At 40.1% G+C, this 24,477-nt stretch overlaps 1 non-coding gene across 1 annotated transcript; it reads right to left on the reverse strand.

Annotated features, from left to right (window-relative positions):
• Positions 1-7,138: 7,138 nt before the first annotated feature.
• LOC130978517 (small nucleolar RNA R71) lies at positions 7,139-7,242 on the reverse strand. Its single transcript, XR_009086144.1, has one exon. It is a non-coding gene; the product is annotated as a small nucleolar RNA R71 (small nucleolar RNA).
• Positions 7,243-24,477: the final 17,235 nt, after the last annotated feature.

The raw sequence follows: 24,477 nt of genomic DNA on the forward strand, positions 1-24,477 counted from the left end.
AATTTTGATAGAGCACTTTGCGATTTGGGAGCAAGCATCAACTTAATACCCCTATCCCTGGTAAAAAGGCTGCAGATCAATGAGATACTACCTACAGATGTAGTCATAAGGCTGGCTGACAAGACTCAAAAGCAAGCAGTAGGAATGGTGGAAAACGTGTTGCTCAAAGTTGGAAAATACTTTCTCCCAACAGACTTTGTCATCCTGGACATGGAAGAGAGTCACCTGCACCCAATCATATTGGGGAGACCATTTCTAGCTACTGCTAGAGCACTCATAGATGTGGAGAAAGGAGAGCTAATATTAAGGATCCATGATGAACAACTGAGCTTCAATGTTTTCGAACTCTCACTGGAAAAAGATGAAGAGGATAAAGAACCGAGCAAAGGGCATCATGAGATACTAAAGGAAGAAGCAAGCACTGAAGCACAACCAGCTCATCCTGAGATTCACTGGGTTGATGGACAAGGCCAACAGCAAGTGCCACAGGTCAAGGAAAAATTGGAGGAACCTAAGCCACCAGAAGTTTGTGAGGACATTAATAAAAGCTCATCAAAGAAGGTGGCCACCAGGAGTAAGAAAACAGCACCAGGGGCAAAGAAGAAGGTACCAAGGGGGTGGTGGAACAAGAAGATTCCTACGGAAGATTTCTCTCCAGGGGATAAAGTAATCTCAGCCTACTTCACAGATATCCCCCCTAATCTCCCCACTGTACCATCTCAGCTACCTAAGGTCTTCACCATCAACAGAGTTCTCTCTTTGGAGCATGTAGAGATCATTGATACAACCAACGGATACAAGTCCACTACCAGAAGAGAAGACTTCAAGCATTACCAACCACCATAATAAGGGGGTAACGTCAAGCTAGTGACGCTAAAGAAGCGCTTCATGGGAGGCAACCCGTGTTTACATGCTTTCAGAAGTAGTGAATAAATCAATATTCATGAATTCCAACCAAAAATTGACAAACACGTGTGAAATTTTTATATGCAGAATATAGTAAAGAATAAGTTTGGTGTTCAAAGCATTATTCTTAAAGCTTTGAACACAACTTTTCATCACAGTGCTCCAAACTAAGTTTGGTGTCACCCTATGGTGCCACCAATTTGCATATGAAGATACACAGTTAGTCAGTTAGTGGAATTTAAAAATAAACAAATTCTTTTATTATTCAAGCTGTAGATGTTAAAGCATTTTTGTTTCTTCTATAAAAGTAGTTCTTACTCTTCTTATTTCATCTTTATAGGGAAAAGAAAGGAGCATTGAGGAGATTGATAGGACAAGTGAAAAGAAATGGTTCAGCACTTTATGAAGAGATACACACACATGTGACTCAAGGAAGAATGCATTGAAAAATGTTGCCATGCAACATGGAAGAAAGAGGAAACTTGATGATCGAACCAACATTCCCCATCAAGTGATGATCATTGTCCTCTCTTCGTATACAACCCCATCTGTCCATCAAGGAAACATTCGTGCAATCCACACCCTTCATGCACTCATGATTTCTCCTATATAAGTGAATCTTAGTGCACGCTCACTCCTTACATTCAAACCCCCACTCTCTACACTTCTGTTGGCACACTAAACCCTTCATCATGCATTGTTTTAACCAACCCACTCTTTGTCTATCCGAAGCCTCAACCCACCTCAAAACAACAACTCAAGTCATGGCATCATCAAGCTCAAAGAGGCAAAAGAGAAAGGAACCCATGGAGAGTGTTCCCTTTGACGAAAAGAGATTCAAAACGGCCTTTCATGAACGAGAATTCGAGCGGATAAGGGCCAGAAAGATATTGCCAGAATTAATCTTCCAAATCAATGCCAATGAATCACCACAGATTTTGAGGAAAATCGAATAGAGAGGGTGGCAATTGCTCACCAGTCCAGAGGGTAAGATCAATGGCAACCTCATCAAAGAGTTTTATGCAAATGTAGTTAGAGAGGAGAAGACCAAAGCCCCAACTTACAAAAGCTATGTGAGAGGAAGGGAGGTCGACTTCAGCCCAAGTGCCATAATAAGAGCTCTTCAATTGAAATTCCCTCATTTTGACGAGGAGAGTTATCAGTCAAGGATAAGTAGAAGCCCTGATAAGGATGAGCTCTCAGAGATAGCGTCAGATATCTGTGTGATAGCAGCTGATTGGGAGAGGTACTCAGATGGGAGACCAAAATTCATAAAAAGGGGAGACCTTCATCCTGAGGCCAAGGGGTGGTTCGAGCTTGTAAGAAGGTCCATCCTACCGGCTGCTAATAATTCAGAAGTTAACATCAACCGAGCCACTATGGTGCAATGCTTAGTACTAGGTGGGGAAATCAATGTGCATGAGCTTATTGCCGAAGGGATTCAAGAGTCGGCTGAGAAAGTTGATTCCGGTGCCAGGCTTTGGTACCCCAGCACAATTCTCCACTTGTGCAACAAGGCTAAGGTAGTATTTGAGGACAGCAGTCCAGACTGGGTGAACCCAGGGAAGCCGGTCACACGTGAGCGCATGGTCCACACCTCACTTGCTCAACAACTAAGAAGGCCACATATAGGAAGGCACAGAGCCCAGGAAGAAATTCATCAAGAGGAGTATCATCAGGAAGATTACCAACAAGAAGAGCAACACGACCCAGCCAACCTCAATATGAGTCATATCTTACATGCCATTGAGGATTTGAAGATGAAACATATGGAGGGACAAGAGCAAATACTTGCCATGCAGTCCAAATGGATGAAGCAACAAGAAGAGTGGCAGAAACAACACATGGAGCAGCAACAGGAGCAATATTCACAACTCACTCAAGCCCTACACCAAGTAACAGAGAGGCAAGAGCGTCAAGACAAACGCCTTCAAGAGCTCAACCAGCGGCAATCGGCTCAGATGAAATCATTTAATGAGTTTAGCGTGCTGAATGAAGGAAGGCAGTTGCATAGAGAGGAATTCAGTGTAAACACTCAAGCTAGATTGAGCTATATGTCTGATAATATGCACCACCTACATTATGCCATTCCCACATATGAGGAGGTCCAAAAAGAGTTTGTTGAACGAGAAGAAGGGAAGGTGAAACAGCAGAAGGAAACTCTGAAGAAAAAAATGGAAGATGCTGGCTTCTGGAAGAAACTACTTGGAAAAAGCAAAGGGAGTGGGAGCACAAGCACTCAAGAAAAGCACCAAGAGGACAAGCATGGAGGGGAGCATGAGCAACCACATGAGTAAAAGGTGGTGGAGCTCCTTTCTTGTTTTTTTTAGTTTATATTATCAATAAGGAGGATCTTGTATGAAATAGGACATGCCTCCATATTAGCTAGACAACTTTCAATTATGCATTCTGAATTTTATGATTAAGAAGTCAATGTTTGCTAGCCTTTATGTTACTGCATTCGTATCTTTACTTATTGTATGTTTGTCCTAAGAATCAAATGAAGAGAGAATGTTTATGTTTTGAAAGACTAGAGTAGAGTTCATAATGTGGAAGTGCATTCATGAATCTTTGGGGGTAGTCATAAGTTAGCTAAGTTGGTTCAACCACAAGGTTAGGATGACAACTATCTATCCTGAATGCTTTACTTTTGATATACCCATGAGACTAAGATAACAACAAGATCCTAATAAGAGAAAAGGGAAAGAACAAGGGAAGTGAAAAACAAAAGAAAAAGAGTAAGCAATAAGGCTAGGCACCAATAGTTTACCCTAAGACATGTGTCTGTGGTGCTCCTATGTGAGGGATGTACTTGGATGAATAAGCTCTTTGGGGTGCTTTATCACCTGGTAACTTGGGTTAACTAACTCGGGATTATCAGCTGAAAATCCACTATCAAGAGTAACCCTCACCACAGAGCATTTAGTAACCCAAAGAGGTGCTGGACACCAAGGTCTGAAGGAAAGAAAATAAATAAACTATATGCCTGTGGTGTGTATGTATGGGGGAGAGACTTGAGCAAGTAAGTCCTTAGGGCTGCTTCAACACCTAGCACCTTGAACCAACTGGTTCGGGAGTGTTGGCTGAAAGCCTATCCTAAAGAGTTGCCCCCTTACAGAACACCTAGCCCAAGAACACAAATAAACCCTGAATTGACAACAAAAGGATCAATTAATAAAAGTCTCATGGTATGCAGTCACAGTGAGTATTCTAGGACATGATAAAGGTCTGAAAGCCAGGAATGAACCTAAGTTGCTATGCATGAAACTACCATAAAACCAGGGACATGACTTCCACAAGAATGACTCATTACTCTTGGCATTCCATTCATCATTCTCTTGTTCCAGTACTTTCTTAGGGACAAGCAAGCTTTAAGTTTGGTGTTGTGATGCCAGGGCATTTTGGCCAATTTCACTGACCTTTTCTTCACTATTTTTAAGGTAGTTTCATGCATTTTCTTAGGAAATAAGCTAGTTTTGGGTAGAATTTCACTTACTTCTTGATTCAAGTATACATTGTGCACTTTACATGATTTCATGAGGATTTTGCATGAATTATATGATAAATTGGATGATGCATGATCCCATGATTAAGAGCAAGACTTTGATGCACTCTGTTTGTTTGATTTCAGGCAAAAAGAAGCAGAGAAGAGCCACGTTAGTGGCTACGTTAGTTACACTAACGTGGGCACTAACGTGGAAGGAAGGAAAGTTGGAACGTTAGTGGCATTAACTTTGAAGAAAGGAAATGGAGCCAACGTTAGTGACACTTAACATTATCACTAACGTTGGACCAAGCTCATAAGTGGCCACGTTAGAGTCCACGTTAGCTTAGTTAATGTGGCCTCTAACGTTAAAAGGGGGAAGGAAGCCAACGTTAGTGACATTCAACATTGTCACTAACGTTGGCCTAAGTGCAAAATGCAACGTTAACTCCCACGTTAACTTGGTTAACGTGGGAGCTAACGTAAGAGGCAAGGGTGGTCGACAACCTTAGTGACACCCAACATTGTCACTAACGTTGAAAGCAACCACACAACCCCCAAGGAAGCCACGTTAACTTCCACGTTAACTTAGTTAACATGGAAGCTAACGTGGATGAAAGAAGGTGATGGCCAACGTTAGTGATACTCAACATTGTCACTAACGTTGGAAGGAGCCACACAAGCCACAATGAGCCACGTTAACTCCCACGTTAACTCAGTTAACGTGGAAGTTAACGTGGGCAAAAGTCCCACCTGGCAGCCTGACCATGACTTCTTCAAACATGCATAACTTGAGCCACAAAGCTCCAAATGAGGTGATTCCAGTGGCATTGGAAAGTAGGATATATGGCACTACATGGTTGAAACTAAAGTTGAGGGAGAAAACCTGCCCCGAAAGTGCAATGATGAACATGGTATCAACCTGTATTAAGGCCTACTGACCTCTTCACCTTCCAAGAAGTATAACTCGAGTTGTAGAGCTCCAAATGATGCGCTTCTAATAGCATTGGAAAGTAGACATCCAGGGCTTTCCAACAATATATAATAGTCTGGGGTGGACACTAAGTTTGAGCTTTAAAAACGGGAAATCGCTGGCGTTATTGAGACTCAACATTTTCAGTAACGTTGGCATATATGCCAGCGACCATGTCCACTTCAAAGGAGCATAACTTGAGCTACAGAGGTCTAATTGAGATGATTCCAGTTGCGTTAGAAAGCTGACATTCAGAGCTTTCCAACGATGTATAATACTCTATAGTGGGCATGAAATTCGAGCACAAACAAGAGGCATCTTTTAAGCCCCAAAAACACCAACTGGGCAGCAAGTGCAACGTTAGCCACAATAACTTTAGCACTAATGCCACACTTGTAGCGTTAGAGTGGCTAACTTTAGCACTAACTTTAGCACCTGGACCTCAACTTGACTCACTTCTCTCTCAAGTCCACTTCAAAGCCCAAGCAAGCAAGCCCACAATTGTCAACCAATCAAGACCACAAGAAGCATCTAGAATAGGAATTTTCATTTAATTGTAATTTGCTTTTAATTTCATTTTGTAATTTAGGAGAGCCTATATAAAGGCCTTAGTCTTTACATTGAAGGCATCCTGGAATGGAGGGGTCTTCGGGCTCCCTCCCCTCACACACTTTTCTTTCTTTTCTTGTACTTTTCATTTTATGAATTTTGAAGTTTCAATTTCAGTTTTAATCTTCATCTCTACTTTTATGCACTTTCTTTCTTTTTTATTTTGTTAGAGCAATGACCAACTAACTCTTTTCATTGGGTTAGAGAGCTCTATTGTGATTTAATGGATTAAGTGTAGTTCTTCTTCTTCTTCTTCTTTCTTTTCTCTTGATTTTACTAGAGAGCTTTCGATCTTCATCCAATTGGGTAGTTATCTTGGAAAAGAAACTATTCATACTTGGATCTCTTCTGAACCTTGAAAGAGGAATGAAGAGATCATGCTAGAAATGCTTTCTCATGCTGGACCAAATTGGGTGTGGATGGATATGTGACTATAATCCTTCCAACACTTGATTTGGGAAATGCATGTGGTATAATCAGTGACCATGCTTCATCTCTTCTCATGAGCAATTGACCAAAGAATTGGCTATTGATCAAGATTTAAGAGATTGAATTACAAGTAATTGTAATTCGATCACTTAAGATTGCCAAGGAGATCAATGAATGATTGAGGAAGAGATGAGAATGAACTTGATCCGGAGGATTGCAATATCTCTTGATCCCAATGTTCATCTTATTTTTAGTTCTTACATTTACTTTTCTTGCCATTTTACTTCTCTGCACTCTATTGCTTTCTTTACTTTTCTGTAAATTTACAATTCCTGCTGCTCATCATCCAAATCTGAATCGTCTAACTAGGATAATCGATTAACCATTGATTGCTTAATCCATTAATCACTGTGGGATTCGACCCCACTCTATTGTGGGTTTTACTTGACGACAAATCGGTACACTTGCCGAATGGAGATTTGTTGAGAGACAAATTTTCCCCCGATCAACTTCCATCAGAAAATTCCTACCAGTTCTTAACTGAGTTCTTGCAGATCTGTGAGACTGTTAAGACTAATGGAGTAGATCCTGAAGTCTACAGGCTCATGCTTTTCCCTTTTGCTGTAAGAGACAGAGCTAGAGCATGGTTGGACTCTCAACCTAAAGATAGCCTGGACTCCTAGGATAAGCTGGTCACGGCCTTCTTGGCTAAATTCTTTCCTCCTCAAAAGCTGAGCAAGCTTAGAGTGGATGTTCAGACCTTCAAACAAAAAGATGGTGAATCCCTCTATGAAGCTTGGGAGAGATACAAGCAGATGACCAAAAGATGTCCTTCTGACATGTTTTCAGAATGGACCATAATAGATATATTCTATTATGGTCTATCTGAGTTCTCTAAGATGTCACTGGACCATTCTGCAGGTGGATCCATTCACCTAAAGAAAACGCCTGCAGAGGCTCAAGAACTTATTGACATGGTTGCAAATAACCAATTCATGTACACTTCTGAGAGGAATTCCGCGAATAATGGGACGCCTCAAAAGAAGGGAGTTCTTGAAATTGATGCTCTGAATGCCATTTTGGCTCAGAACAAAATGTTGACTCAGCAAGTCAACATGATTTCTCAAAGTCTGAATGGATGGCAAAATGCATCCAACAGTACTAAAGAGGCATCTTCTGAAGAAGAAGCTTATGATCCTGAAAACCCTGCAATAGCAGAGGTAAATTATATGGGTGAACCTTATGGAAACACCTATAATTCATCATGGAGAAATCATCCAAATTTCTCATGGAAGGATCAACAAAAGCCTCAACAAGGCTTTAATAATGGTGGAAGAAATAGGCTCAGTAATATCAAGCCTTATCCATCATCTTCTCAGCAACAGACAGAGAATTATGAACAAAGTACCTCTAACTTAGCAAATTTTGTCTCTGATCTGTCTAAGGCCACCTTAAGTTTCATGAGTGAAACAAGGTCCTCTATCAAAAATCTGGAGGCACAAGTGGGCTAGCTGAGTAAGAAAATCACTAAAACTCCTCCTAGTACTCCCCCAAGCAATACTGAAGAGAATCCAAAAAGAGAGTGCAATGCCATTGATATAATCAATATGGCCGAACCTAGAGAGGAAGGAGAGGATGTGAATCCCAATGAGGAAGACATCATGGGACGTCTCTCAAGCAAGAAAGAGTTTCCTATTGAGGACCCAAGGGAATTTGAGGCTCATATAGAGACCATGGAGATCCCATTAAACCTCCTTCTGCCATTAATGAGCTCTGAAGACTATTCTTCCTCTGAAGAGGATGAAGACATAACTGGAGAGCAAGTTGCTCAATATCTAGGAGCTATCATGAAGCTGAATGCCAAGTTGTTTGGTAATGAGACTTGGGAAGGTGAACCTCCCTTGCTCATTGGTGAACTAGATACATGGGTTCAGCAAACTTTACCTCAAAAGAAACAAGATCCTGGTAAATTCTTAATACCATGTACCATAGGCACCATGACCTTTGAAAAGGTTCTGTGTGACCTAGGATCAGGCATAAATCTTATGCCACTCTCTGTAATAGAGAAGCTGGGGATCATTGAGGTACAGCCTGCCATATTCTCATTGCAAATGGCAGACATGTCAGTAAGACAAGCTCATGGATTGGTAGAGGACGTGTTAGTAACGGTTAAAGGCCTTTACATCCCTGCTGATTTCATAATCTTAGTGATGAGCGGATATTTTGTACGCTTTTTGGGGGTAATTTCATGTAGATTTTAGCATGTTTTAGTTAGTTTTTAGTTAAATATTATTAGTTTTTAGGCAAAAATCATATTTCTGGACTTTACTATGAGTGTGTGTATTTTTCTGTGATTTCAGGTATTTTCTGACTGAAATTGAAGGAGTTGAGCAAAAATCTGACTTAGGCTGAAAAAGGACTGCTGATGCTGTTGGATCCTGACCTCCCTGCACTCGAAATGGATTTTCTGGAGCTACAGAAGTCCAATTGGCGCGCTCTCAACGGCGTTGGAAAGTAGACATCCAGGGCTTTCCCGCAATATATAATAGTCCATACTTTGCGCAAGAATAGACGACGTAACTTGGCGTTAAACGCCAAGTACATGCTGCTGTCTGGAGTTAAACGCCAGAAAAACGTCATGATCCGGAGTTGAACGCCCAAAACACGTCAAAACCTGGAGTTTGACGCCAGGAAAGGCCTTTACACGTGGAGAGCATTAGTCTCAGCCCCAGCACACACCAAGTGGGCCCCAGAAGTGGATTTCTGCACCAATTATCTTAGTTTATTCAATTTTCTGTAAACCTAGGTTACTAGTTTACTATTTAAACAACTTTTACAGACTTATCTTGTACCTCATGACATTTTCAGATCTGAATTACATACTTTGTGACGGCATGAGTCTCTAAACTCCATTGTTGGGGGTGAGGAGCTCTGCAGCATCTCGATGATTTAATACAATTCCTTTGTTTTCCATTCAAACACGCTTGTTCTTATCTAAGATGTTTATTCGCGCTTAACTGTGGAGAAGGTGATGATCCGTGACACTCATCACCTTCCTCAATCCATGAACGTGTGCCTGACAACCACCTCCGTTCTACATCAGAATGAATGAATATCTCTTAGATTCCCCAACAGAATCTTCGTGGTATAAGCTAGATAGATGGCGGCATTCATGAGAATCCGGAAAGTCTAAACCTTGTCTGTGGTATTCCGAGTAGGATTCCAGGATTGAATGACTGTGACGTGCTTCAAACTTGCAACTTGCTGGGCGTTAGTGACAGACGCAAAAGAGGGATTCTATTCCAGTAGGAAGTGGGAACCAACCGGTGATTGGCCGTACTGTGACAGAGTGCGTGAGCATTAGCTTTCACTGCGAGGATGGGAAGTAGCCATTGACAACGGTGACACCCTACATAGAGCTTGCCATGGAAGGAATCTGCGTGTGAGAAGAGGATTTCAAGGAAGAGTTGAAGTCAAAGGACAAAGCATTTCCAAAACTCCAACATGTTCTCCATTACTGCATAACAAGTAACATATTCCACAATCCTTTATAAACAAATAACTCTATTGTTCAAGTAATCCAAACAATTTTCTTTGACATCCTGACTAAGACAAATAAAATAAACATTGATTGCTTCAAGCCAATAATCTCCGTGGGATCGACCCTTACTCACGTAAGGTATTACTTGGACGACCCAGTGCACTTGCTGGTTAGTTGTGCGAATCACAAATTCGTGCACCAAGTTTTTGGCGCCGTTGCCGGGGATTATTGAGTTTGAACAATTGAAGGCTTATTTTATTTCTTAGATTAGGAATATAGTATTGATGTTACAGAGTCATTAAATTTGAGTCTTTTATTCCCTTTTCAAAAATATTTTTCGAAAATATTACTTTTTCCTTATTAACTGTTGGTTTTTCGTGAGTCTAGTGTCTTGTTCTAAGTTTGGTGTCAATTGCATCTTTTATATTTTTCTTTGAATTTTTCGTGTGAGTGTCCTTTGTTTTTCCTTAATCTTCAAGTTGTTCTTGTCTATTTTTCTTGTTTGATCTTTAATTTTTCTTGTTCTGAGTCTTTTCTTGTGTTTCTTGTGCTTTCTCAAAACAATTGTTATATTTGCTGCCCATTTGGCTAGAATAGAAGGGTCATATTCTTGATAAGGGAGCACCAATACTTTTGAAAATCTTTTTCAAAAATAATTTTTCTTGGTTTAATCCTGTGCCAAACTCTAAGTTTGGTGTTTTATTGTTAATCTTTTTATAATTTTCGAAAATTTATTTTGATTTTCTAAAAAATTTTAAGTTTGGTGTTCTTTCTTTTGTTCTTGGTGTTCTTGTGAATCTTCAAGGTGTTCTTGAGTTTTTCTTGTGTCTTGATCTTAAAATTTTTAAGTTTGGTGTTCCTTGGTGTTTTCCCTCCAAAAATTTTCGAAAATAAGGAGCACTAGATCTAAAAATTTTAAGTCTTGTGTCTTTTGTGTGTTTTTCTCTTTCATCATAAAATTCAAAATTCAAAAATTTTATTTTCTAACTAACTTTGAACTAAATTTTTCGAAAATTTTATATTAAAAATTCAATTTTCAATTTCAAAAATATTTCCACTTTCTTTTATTTATTTCGTTTTTATTTTACAAAAAAAAAATAATAAAAATATATATATTTTCACAAAATATTTTCAAAAAAATATTTTTATATATTCCACTTTTATTTATTCCATAACTATAAATTCTCAACTTGTATTCAATATGGAAGCAAGTGGGAATGAACAGTCCAAGAGGACCCTGGGGTCATATGCTAACCCCACTACTGCTTCATATGGGAGTAGTATCTGTATACCCTCCATTGGAGTTAGTAGCTTTGAGCTGAATCCACAGCTCATTATCATGGTGTAGCAAAACTGCCAATATTCTGGTCTTCCACATGAAGAACCTACAGAGTTTCTGGCACAATTTCTGCAAATTGCTGATACAGTACATGATAAGGAAGTAGATCAGGATGTCTACAGACTATTACTGTTTCCATTTGCTGTAAAAGATCAAGCTAAGAGGTGGTTAAATAACCAGCCTAAGAACAGCATAAAAACATGGAAACAGCTGTCAGAAAAATTCCTGAATCACTATTTCCCTCCCAAACGAATGACACAGCTAAGGCTAAACATTCAAGGCTTCAAACAAGGAGATAATGAATCCCTTTATGATGCCTGGGAGAGATACAGAGAGATGCTAAGAAAATGCCCCTCTGAAATGTTTTCAGAATGGGTGCAATTAGACATCTTCTACTATGGGCTTACAGAAAAAGCTCAGATTTCTCTAGACCACTCAGCTGGTGGATCTATACATATGAGAAAAACAATTGAAGAAGCTCAAGAGCTTATTGATATAGTTGCCAGAAATCAGCATCTGTACTTAAGCAGTGAATCCTCTATGAAAGAAGAAGCTAAAACAGTAACTGCAGAACTCAGTCCAGTGGATCAGGCTAATGAATTCAATCAGCAATTAGATTTTCTAACTCAGCAACTAGCCGAATTCAAGGAAATATTACAGGAAACAAGAATGGCTAACAGGAACATGGAAGTACAATTAAAGCAGACAGAAAAACAACTGTCAAAACAAATAGCAGAAGAATGCCAAGCAGTTCAATTAAGAAGTGGGAAAACATTAAATACCTCACTTCAAAGCAGCAGGAAACCAAGAAATGAACAAGAGGATACTCAAAATCCCTCTGAGGACAATCAGAGCCCAGAGAGGAACAGAGCTGGCGCTGAACGCCCAGACCATGCTCATTCCTGGCGTTCAACGCCAGAAACAAGCATGGATCTGGCGTTGAACGCCCAAAATGAACATGGTTCTGGCGTTCAAATGCCAGTAACAAGCAAGGAAGTGGCGTTTAACGCCACCCCAGCTTCCACCCCTGGTATTCAAACACCAGTGGGTGATCAGTCACATACAAGTGCTGATAACAATCCTTCTAAAAAGGCTTCCCAACCCACTTCTGTAGGTAATAAACCTGCAGCAACTAAGGTTGAGGAATACAAAGCCAAAATGCCTTATCCTCAAAAACTCCGCCAAGCGGAACAGGATAAGCAATTTGCTCGCTTTGCAGACTATCTCAGGACTCTTGAAATAAAGATTCCGTTTGCAGAAGCACTTGAGCAAATACCCTCTTATGCTAAGTTCATGAAAGAAATCTTAAGTCATAAGAAGGATTGGATGGAAACTGAAAAAGTCTACCTCACTGAAGAATGCAGTGCAGTCATTCTGAAAAGCTTACCTGAGAAGCTTAAAGATCCTGGGAGCTTTATGATACCATGCACATTAGAGGGTAATTGTACCAAGCAAGCTTTATGCGATCTTGGGGCAAGTATCAACCTAATACCTGCATCTACTATCAGAAAGCTTGGTTTAACTGAAGAAATTAAACCAACCAGGATATGTCTTCAACTTGCTGATGGCTCCATTAAGTACCCATCAGGCGTGATTGAAGACATGATTGTCAAGGTTGGGCCATTCGCCTTTCCTACTGACTTTGTGGTGCTGGAAATGGAGGAGCACAAGAGTGCAACTCTCATTCTAGGAAGACCTTTCCTAGCAACTGGCCGAACCCTCATTGATGTCCAAAAAGGGGAAGTAACCTTGAGAGTCAATGAGGAGGAATTTAAGTTGAATGTTGTCAAAGCAATGCAACATCCAGACACCCAAAATGACTGCATGAGTGTTGATATTATTGATTCTCTGGTAAGAGAGGTCAATATGGCTGAGAGTTTGGAATCAGAGCTAGAGAACATCTTCAAAGATGTTCAGCCTGATTTGGAGGAATCAGAGAAGATAATAGAACCTCTGAAAATCCCTCAAGTAGAGGAGAAACCTCCAAAACCCGAACTCAAACCATTACCACCATCCCTAAAATATGCATTTCTAGGAGAAGGTGATACCTTTCCTGTAATTATAAGCTCTACCTTAGAGCCACAGGAAGAGGAAGCACTAATTCAAGTGCTAAGGACGCACAAGACAGCTCTTGGGTGGTCCATTAGTGATCTTAAGGGCATTAGCCCAGCCAGATGCATGCACAAAATCTTGCTGGAAGATGACGCCAAGCCAGTGGTTCAACCACAAAGGCGGCTGAATCCAGCTATGAAAGAAGTGGTGCAAAAAGAGGTCACTAAATTACTAGAGGCTGGGATCATTTATCCTATTTCTGACAGCCCCTGGGTGAGCCCTGTCCAAGTTGTTCCAAAGAAAGGAGGCATGACAGTGGTTCATAATGAAAAAAATGAACTGGTTCCTACAAGGACAGTTACAGGGTGGCGTATGTGCATTGATTACAGAAGGCTCAATACAGCCACCAGAAAGGATCATTTTCCTTTACCATTCATAGACCAAATGCTAGAAAGACTAGCAGGCCATGAATACTACTGCTTCCTGGATGGATATTCAGGTTATAATCAAATTGCAGTAGATCCCCAGGATCAGGAGAAAACGGCGTTCACATGCCCATCTGGAGTATTTGCATACAGAAGGATGCCATTTGGCCTGTGCAATGCACCTGCAACCTTTCAGAGGTGCATGCTCTCCATTTTCTCTGATATGGTGGAAAAATTTCTGGAAGTCTTCATGGATGACTTTTCAGTATTTGGAGACTCATTCAGCTCCTGCCTTAACCATTTAGCACTTGTTCTGAAAAGATGCCAAGAGACTAACCTGGTTTTAAACTGGGAAAAATGTCACTTTATGGTGACTGAAGGAATTGTCCTTGGGCACAAAATTTCGAACAAGGGAATAGAGGTGGACCAAGCTAAGGTAGAAGTAATTGAAAAATTGCCACCACCTGCTAATGTTAAGGCAATCAGAAGCTTTCTGGGGCATGCAGGATTCTATAGGAGGTTTATAAAGGATTTTTCAAAAATCGCCAAACCTCTGAGCAACCTGCTAGCTGCTGACACGCCATTTATCTTTGATAAAGAGTGTTTGCAGGCATTTGAGACCCTGAAAGCTAAATTGGTCTCAGCACCAATCATCTCTGCACCAGACTGGACATTACCATTTGAATTAATGTGTGATGCCAGTGACCATGCCATTGGTGCAGTATTGGGACAAAGGCATGACAAGCTTCTGCACGTCATTTACTATGCTAGCCGTGTTCTAAATGATGCACAAAAGAATTACACAACCACAGAAAAAGAGCTACTTGCAGTGGTTTACGCCATTGACAAATTCAGATCCTATTTAGTAGGATCAAAAGTGATTGTGTACACTGATCATGCTGCTCTTAAATATCTACTCACAAAGCAGGATTCAAAACCCAGACTCATCAGATGGGTGTTGCTTCTGCAAGAGTTTGATATAGAAATAAGAGACAGAAAAGGGACAGAAAATCAAGTAGCAGATCACCTGTCCCGAATAGAACCAGTGGAAGGGGCGTCCCCCCCTCTCACTGAGATCTCTGAAACCTTTCCGGATGAGCAACTGCTGGCCGTCCAGGAAGTACCATGGTTTGCAGACATTGCAAACTACAAGGCAGTAAGATTCATACCCAAAGAGTACAGTAAGGTGCAATCAAAGAAATTAATCACAGATGCAAAGTACTATCTTTGGGATGAACCATATCTCTTTAAGAGATGTGCAGACGGAGTAATCCGTAGATGTGTGCCTAAGAAGAAGCACAGAAGATCCTTTGGCATTGCCATGGATCACAGTATGGAGGACATTTTGGAAGTGAACGAACAGCCACAAGAGTCCTCCAGAGTGGCTTCTACTGGCCTACTCTCTATAAAGACTCCCGAGCATTTGTGCTTAACTGTGATAGTTGCCAAAGATCAGGTAACCTGCCTCACAGTTATGCCATGCCCCAACAAGGAATCTTGGAGATTGAGTTGTTTGATGTATGGGGCATTGACTTCATGGGACCCTTCCCACCATCATACTCAAACACTTATATTCTGGTGGCAGTGGATTATGTATCCAAATGGGTGGAGGCTATTGCAACACCCACCAATGACACTAAAACAGTGTTAAAATTCCTCCAGAAACACATCTTCAGCAGATTTGGTGTCCCTAGAGTGTTAATCAGTGATGGGGGCACTCATTTCTGTAATAAACAGCTTTACTCTGCTCTGGTACGTTATGGAGTCAACCACAGGGTGGCTACTCCATATCATCCACAAACTAATGGGCAAGCTGAAGTCTCAAATAGAGAACTCAAAAGAATCCTGGAACGGACTGTAATTAACCGTAGAAAGGATTGGGCAAGAAGCTTGGATGATGCTCTGTGGGCATACAGAACAGCATTTAAGACCCCTATAGGGACCTCTCCATACCAGCTTGTGTATGGAAAGGCGTGTCACTTGCCTGTGGAACTGGAACACAAGGCCTACTGGGCAACCAGATTCCTGAACCTTGATGCCAAGTTAGCTGGAGAAAGACGATTACTCCAGTTAAATGAGCTAGAGGAATTTAGACTCAATGCTTTCGAAAATGCAAAAATTTACAAAGAGAAAGCAAAAAGATGGCATGATAAGAAATTGTCATCCAGAGTCTTTGAGCCAGGACAAAAAGTTCTGTTATTTAATTCAAGGCTCAAATTATTCCCTGGGAAATTAAAATCCCGGTGGAGAGGTCCATATGTAATTACAAGCGTATCACCATATGGATACATAGAACTTCAGGATAGTGACTCTAACAAAAAGTTCATTGTTAATGGACAAAGAGTCAAACATTATCTTGAAGGCAATTTTGAGCAAGAATGCTCAAAACTGAGACTTGATTAAAACTCAGTGATAGTCCAGCTAATGACAATAAAGAAGCGCTTGCTGGGAGGCAACCCAGCCATTTACAAAGTTTATTTACTAATTATATAAATTTTCTTTTTCTACAGGTTTGTGTCCAAGTATCTCCAAGGTGAAATAGCAATTGGTTGGATTCACAGAGTTATAAAGGAAATTGGAAGCTTACTGGCGTGAAAAAGCCAGTAAGAAACATTTTGGGCGTTGAACGCCCAAAAGAAGCACCCACTGGGCGTTCAACGCCAGTAAGGGTAGCCATTTGGGCGTTAAACGCCAGAAAAGAGCATCTTCTGGGCGTTAAACGCCAGAAAGATGCACCTTCTGGGTGTTTAACGCCAGTCTGCTAGCATCCTGGGCGTTCAGAAAACGCCCAGTGACAAAGGACTTCCTGGCGTTCAACGCCAGAAAGAAGCACCAAATGGGCGTTGAACGCCCAGGAGAAGCAACTATTGGGCGTTAAACGCCCAACACATGCATCATGTGGGCGTTTAACGCCAGGATGGTGGGGAGGAGGTAAATTTCGTTTCTCTTTACAAATTTTCTAATTTTTTATGTTCCAATTCATGATTTCTTGCATAAACATATTTTAAATTATCATCCCTGAATTCAAATTAGTGTTCTAAAAATTCAAATTTCCAAAATCCCTTTTTCAAAAATATCAAATGTATCTTAATTCATAAACACTAATCTTTTTCCAATCCAATTCTTTTTCAAATATTTTTAATTTCTTCTCATATCTTTTTCAACTCATCTTATCTTTTTTTTTTTCGACAATGCCTTTCCTTCTACTCCTCTCCTTTCCTTTCTTTTGCTTGAGGACAAGCAAACCTCTAAGTTTGGTGTGATTTGCCATGATCACTGAGCTAAAACTCATTAAGATCATGGCACCTAAGAGAACAGGAAGAGTAAGGATGTGAACTTAAGGGAGCTGAAGCATCAGACATTAATTCTTGAAGGCATCCCACAGACTAAAGGAACATCCACTTCCCAAAATACAGGTTGTTAAGTTCTAATTCCAGCTTTAACTCTGTGATAGTATTATTTTAGAAATTTACCTTAGGAGATATATAGTAGTAGTAGTAATTAGTATGTCTATTTTGATTTTATTTCCAATTAAGCTATAATTTATTTTTCTCATCATCATTAGGCATGAATAAAGTAGTAGATTTTTAGAATAAAGAAGTAATCTATATTTTTCGAGTTCTTAATAATAAAATTTATAATTAATTATATGTGGTGGCAATACTTTTTGTTCTCTGAATGAATGCTTGAACAGTGCATAAATTGTACCTTGAATTTGATGAATATTGGCTCCTGAAAGGATGAGGAACACGAAAAATATTATTGATGATCTGAAAAATCATGAAATTGATTCTTGAAGCAAGAAAAAGCAATTCAAAATAAATAAAAAAAAAAACAAGCCATGAGCACTAGCCAAGAAAAAAAAAGGGGATCCAAGGCTTTGAGCATCAATGGATAGGAGGGCCCAAGGAAATAAAATCCAGGCCTAAGCGGCTAAACCAAGCTGTCCCTAACCATATGCTTGTGGCATGCAGGTCCAAGTTACAAGCTTGAGACTGAGTGGTTAAAGTCGTGATCCAAAGCAAAAGAGTGTGCTTAAGAGCTCTGGACACCACTGACTGGGGACTCTAGCAAAGCTGAGTCACAATCTGAAAAGGTTCACCCAGTTATGTGTCTGTGGCATTTATGTATCCGGTGGTAATACTGGAAAACAAAGTGCTTAGGGCCACGGCCAAGACTCATAAAATAACTGTGTTCAAGAATCAACATACTACACTAGGAGAGTCAATAATACTATCTGAATTCCGAGTTCCTAAGGATGCCAATCATTCTAAAATTCAAAAGGTACAGGGAGATGCCAAAACTGTTCAGAAACAAAAAGCTACAAGCCCCGCTCATCTAATAAGAATCTGAGCTTCATTTAAAACTCTGAAATATTATTACTTCTTAACTTCTGTTAGAACCTATTTTATTCATCTAGTTGCTTGAGGACAAGCAAAAGTTTAAGTTTGGTGTTGTGATGAGCGGATATTTTGTACGCTTTTTGGGGGTAATTTCATGTAGATTTTAGCATGTTTTAGTTAGTTTTTAGTGAAATATTATTAGTTTTTAGGCAAAAATCATATTTCTGGACTTTACTATGAGTGTGTGTATTTTTCTGTGATTTCAGGTATTTTCTGACTGAAATTGAGGGAGTTGAGCAAAAATCTGACTTAGGCTGAAAAAGGACTGCTGATGCTGTTGGATCCTGACCTCCCTGCACTCGAAATGGATTTTCTGGAGCTACAGGAGTCCAATTGGCGCGCTCTCAACGGCGTTGGAAAGTAGACATCCAGGGCTTTCCAGCAATATATAATAGTCCATACTTTGCGCAAGAATAGACGACGTAACTTGGCATTAAACGCCAAGTACATGCTGCTGTCTGGAGTTAAACGCCAGAAAAACGTCATGATCCGGAGTTGAACGCCCAAAACACGTCAAAACCTGGAGTTTGACGCCAGGAAAGGCCTTTACACGTGGAGAGCATTAGTCTCAGCCCCAGCACACACCAAGTGGGCCCCAGAAGTGGATTTCTGCACCAATTATCTTAGTTTATTCAATTTTCTGTAAACCTAGGTTACTAGTTTACTATTTAAACAACTTTTACAGACTTATCTTGTACCTCATGACATTTTCAGATCTGAATTACATACTTTGTGACGGCATGAGTCTCTAAACTCCATTGTTGGGGGTGAGGAGCTCTGCAGCGTCTCGATGATTTAATACAATTCCTTTGTTTTCCATTCAAACACGCTTGTTCTTATCTAAGATGTTTATTCGCGCTTAACTGTGGAGAAGGTGATGATCCGTGACACTCATCACCTTCCTCAATCCATGAACGTGTGCCTGACAACCACCTCCGTTCTACATCAGAATGAATGAATATCTCTTAGATTCCCCAACAGAATCTTCGTGGTATAAGCTAGATAGATGGCGGCATTCATGAGAATCCGGAAAGTCTAAACCTTGTCTGTGGTATTCCGAGTAGGATTCCAGGATTGAATGACTGTGACGTGCTTCAAACTTGCAACTTGCTGGGCGTTAGTGACAGACGCAAAAGAGGGATTCTATTCCAGTAGGAAGCGGGAACCAACCGGTGATTGGCCGTACTGTGACAGAGTGCGTGAGCATTAGCTTTCACTGCGAGGATGGGAAGTAGCCATTGACAACGGTGACACCCTACATAGAGCTTGCCATGGAAGGAATCTGCGTGTGAGAAGAGGATTTCAAGGAAGAGTTGAAGTCAAAGGACAAAGCATCTCCAAAACTCCAACATGTTCTCCATTACTGCATAACAAGTAACATATTCCACAATCCTTTATAAACAAATAACTCTATTGTTCAAGTAATCCAAACAATTTTCTTTGACATCCTGACTAAGACAAATAAAATAAACATTGATTGCTTCAAGCCAATAATCTCCGTGGGATCGACCCTTACTCACGTAAGGTATTACTTGGACGACCCAGTGCACTTGCTGGTTAGTTGTGCGAATCACAAATTCGTGCACCACTTAGACACTAGGAAGGAGGAGGATGAATGCATCATCCTTGGAAGACCTTTCCTAGCCACAGCGGGAGCTGTAATAGATGTTAACAGAGGAGAATTAGTCCTTCAATTGAATGAGGACTACCTTGTATTTAAGACCCAAGGGTGTTCTTCGTTAACAATGGAGAGGAAGCACGAAAAGCTTCTCTCAGTACAGAGTCAAACAGAGCCCCCACAATCAAATTCTAAGTTTGGTGTTAGGAGGCCACAGCCAAACTCTAAGTTTGGCGTTGAATCCCCACATCCAAACTCTAAGTTTGGTGTTGGGAGTCTACAACATTGACCTTATCACCTGTGTGGCTCCATGAGTGCCCACTGTCAAGCTATTAACATTAAAGAAGCGCTTATTGAGAGGCAACCCAATTTTTATTTATCTAATTTTATTTTTCTTTTATGTTTTATTAGGTTCATGATCATGTGGAGTCACGAAAAAAATACTAAAATTAAAAACAGAATAAAAAATAGCAGAAGAAAAATCACACCCTGGAGGAAGGACTTACTGGCGTTTAAACGCCAGTAAGGAGGATCTGGCTGGCGTTCAACGCCAAAATAGAGCATGGATCTGGCGCTAAACACCAGAAATATGCAGCAATCTGGCGTTTAAACGCCAAGATTGCACATTGAGGAAAGCTGGCGTTCAACGCCAGAATCATGCTGCAGATGGGCATTGAACGCCCAGAACAAGCTTAGAGCTGGCGTTTAACGCCAGAAACAAGCACCAATCTGGCGTTAAACGCCAGGATTGCATGCAGAGGGCATTTTACACGCCTCATTGGTGCAGGGATAAAAATTCTTGACACCTCAAGATCTGTGGACCCCACAGGATCCCCACCTACCTCAACTCACCTTCTCTCTTCTTCACCAATCACCTCAATCTCTCTTCCCCACCACCTCTTCACCACTCACATCCATCCATCTCTTCCCCACCCAATCCCACCCATATGGCCGAAATATACACATCTCTACCCCTCCTCCATATCTTCTTCTCCTTCCATTCTTTCTTCTTTGCTCGAGGGCGAGCAACATTCTAAGTTTGGTGTGGTAAAAACATAGCTTTTTTGTTTTTTCTTAACCATTGATGGCACCTAAGGCCAGAGAAACCTCAAAAAAAAAAAGAGAAAAGGGAACACAAAAAAATTTTTCCACCTCCGAGTCATGGGAGATGGAGAGATTCATCTCAAGGGTCCATAGCTCAGTAGAAGAGCATTTGACTGCACATCAAGAGAGCATAAGAAATTCCCTCATCAAGAAATCCCTGAGATACCTCAAGGGATACATTTTCCTCCACACAACTATTGAGAGCAACTAAGGATAAGAGCACCAAAATCACTAGGGATCAAGCAACAGAGGCAATGAAGAGACATAAAGAAGCTCAAAAAGCACCAATAGTCCTTCAAAAAGGCGCCACCCTCACTAAGGTGGACTCATTCCTTAACTTCCTTGTTCTTATCTTTGTTTTTCGATTTTTATGCTATATGTGTGTTTATGTTTTGTGTCTCTACCTCATGATCATTAGTATTGAGTAACTATGTCTTATGGCTATAAATAATTCCATAAATCCTTCACCTCTCTTAAATGAAAAATGTTTCTAATTCAAAAGAACAAGAAGTACATGAATTTCAAAATTATCCTTGAATTTAGTATTAATTATATTGATGTGGTGACAATACTTTTTGTTTTCTGAATGAATGCTTGAACAGTGAATATTTTTTATCTTGTTGTTTATGAATGTTAAAATTGTTAGCTCTTGAAAGAATGATGAATAAAGAGAAATGTTATTGATAATCTGAAAAATCATGAAAATTGATTCTTGAAGCAAGAAAAAGCAGTGAAAAAGCAAAAGCTTGCGAAAAAAAAAAGTGGCAAAAAAAAATTTATTAGAAAGAAAAAGAAAAAGCAAGCAGAAAAAGCCAATAGCCCTTAAAACCAAAAGGCAAGGGTAAAAAGGATCCAAGGCTTTGAGCATCAATGGATAGGAGGGCCCAAGGAAATAAAATCCAGGCCTAAGCGGCTAAATCATGCTGTCCCTAACCATGTGCTTGTGGCATGCAAGTCCAAGTGAAAAGCTTGAGACTGAGTGGTTAAAGTCGTGATCCAAAGAAAAAAGAGTGTGCTTAAGAACTCTGGACACCTCTAACTGGGGACTTTAGCAAAGCTGAGTCACAATCTGAAAAGGTTCACCCAGCTATGTGTCGTGGCATTTATGTATCTGGTGGTAATACTGGAAAACAAAGTGCTTAGGGCCACAGCCAAGACTCATAAAAGTACCTGTGTTCAAGAATCAACATACTTAACTAGGAGAATCAATAACACTATCTGAAATTCTAAGTTCCTATAGATACCAAGCATTATAAACTTCAAAGGAGAAAGTGAGATGCCAAAACTGTTCAGAAGCAAAAAAAAAAAAGCTACAAGTCCCGCTCATCTAATTAGAATTAATATTCATTGATATTTTGGGATTTATAGTATACTCCCTTCTTTTTATCCTAATTGATTTTCAGTTGCTTGGGGACAAGCAATAATTTAAGTTTGGTGTTGTGATGAGCGGATAATTTATACGCTTTTTGGCATTGTTTTTAGATAGTTTTCAGTATAATCTAGCTACTTTTAGGGATGTTTTCATTAGTTTTTATGCTAAATTCACTTTTCTGGACTTTACTATGAGTTTGTGTATTTTTCTGTGATTTCAGGTAATTTCTGGCTGAAATTGAGGGACCTGAGCAAAACTCTGATAAGGAGGCTGACAAAGGACTGCTGATGCTGTTGGAATCTGACCTTCCTGCACTCGAAATGGATATTCTAGAGCTACAGAACTCCAAATGGTACGTTCTTAATGACGTTGGAAAGTAGACATCCAGAGCTTTCCAGCAATATATAATAGTTCATACTTTATTTGTGATTCAATGACGTAAACTGGCGCTCAACGCCAGTTCCATGCTGCATTCTGGAGTCAAACGACAAAAACACGTCACGAACCAGAGTCGAACGCCAAAAACACGTTACAACTTGGCGTTCAACTCCAAAAGAAGCCTTAGCTCGTGTAAAGATTAAGCTCAGCCCAAGCACACACCAAGTGGGCTCCGGAAGTGGATTTCTGCACTTAGACTTATTTCTGTAAACCCTAGTAGCTAGCTAGTTTAGTATAAATAGAACTTTTAACTATTGTACTAGGAGACGAGTCTTTTGACCATTCGGTCTTTTGATTACATTTGGGGGCTGGCCATTCGGCCATGCCTGAACCTTCATCACTTATGTATTTTCAACGGTGGAGTTTCTACACACCATAGATTAAGGGTGTGGAGCTCTGCTGTACCTAAAGTTTTAATGCAATTACTATTATTTTCTATTCAATTCAGCTATTCCTGTTCTAAGATATTCGTTGCACTTCATCATGATGAATGTGATGATCCGTGACACTCATCATCATTCTCACCTATGAACGCGTGACTGACAACCACTTCTGTTCTACTTTAGACAGGGCGCATATCTCTTGGATTTCTTAATCAGAATCTTCGTGGTATAAGCTAGATTGATGGCGACATTCATGAGAATCTGGAAAGTCTAAACCTTGTCTGTGGTATTCCGAGTAGGATTCAGAGATTGAATGACTGTGACGAGATTCAAACTCGTGATTGTTAGGCGTGATGACAAACGCAAAAGAATCAAGGGATTCTATTCCAACATGATCGAGAACCGACAGATGATTAGTCGTGCCGTGACAGAGCCTTTGGACCTTTTTCACTGAGAGGATGGGATGTAGCCATTGACAACGGTGATGCCCTACATACAGCTTGCCATGGAAAGGAATAAGAAGGATTGAAGGAAGGCAGTAGAAAAACAGAGATCCAACAGGGACAAGCATCTCCATACACTTATCTGAAATTCCCACCATTGAATTACATGAGTAACTCTATCTTTATTTTCTGTTTATTTATTATTATTATTCGAAAACTCCATAACATTTACTATCCGCCTAACTAAGATTTACAAGATGACCATAGCTTGCTTCATACCAACAATCTTCGTGGGATCGACCCTTACTCACGTAAGGTATTACTTGGACGACACAGTGCACTTGCTGGTTAGTTGTACGGAGTTGTGACTAAGTGTGATTCACGTTTGAGAGCGCTACCAAGTTTTTTTGGCGCCATTGTTGATGATCACATTTTCGTGCATCAGTCCACAACTAGGATATCAAGCCCTAATTACCCAATTCTTACCAGGAGTTCTTTTTTGTCACTTAATTTCCAATTGCATTGTTTTTACTTGCTTTCATTTAATTCATGGCATGTCTATTTACCTCCTTGTCTTTTAATTTCTTGCCTCTTTCAATCAACCCCCCTTGTTCCCTTATAGCTAATAATGACACTTAATTGCAACTCCTAGGGATACGACCTAGGAGTTTAATACTCTCGGATTATTTTGGTATTGATTGAGACATTTTTAGATTAAAATTTGATATTGGTCAATTGTTGGGTTTGGAACTATACTTGCAATGCTGATCTTACTTTGAGATAAATTTTGAACCCACTTTAGCCTTGTATCAGGCGGCTTATGTTTCCACTCCTCCTTGAATCTCCATCCAAATTTGCTTTTGATTTGACCTCTGGGGTCCCAAATGAAATGCATCAAACTCTTGAGAAATTCCAAGCTAGCAACTAGGATCCATAAGTGTTGACTCTTGAAACCAAT

Source organism: Arachis stenosperma, chromosome 4 (assembly GCF_014773155.1).
Source record: "Arachis stenosperma cultivar V10309 chromosome 4, arast.V10309.gnm1.PFL2, whole genome shotgun sequence".
Lineage (NCBI taxonomy): Eukaryota > Viridiplantae > Streptophyta > Magnoliopsida > Fabales > Fabaceae > Arachis > Arachis stenosperma.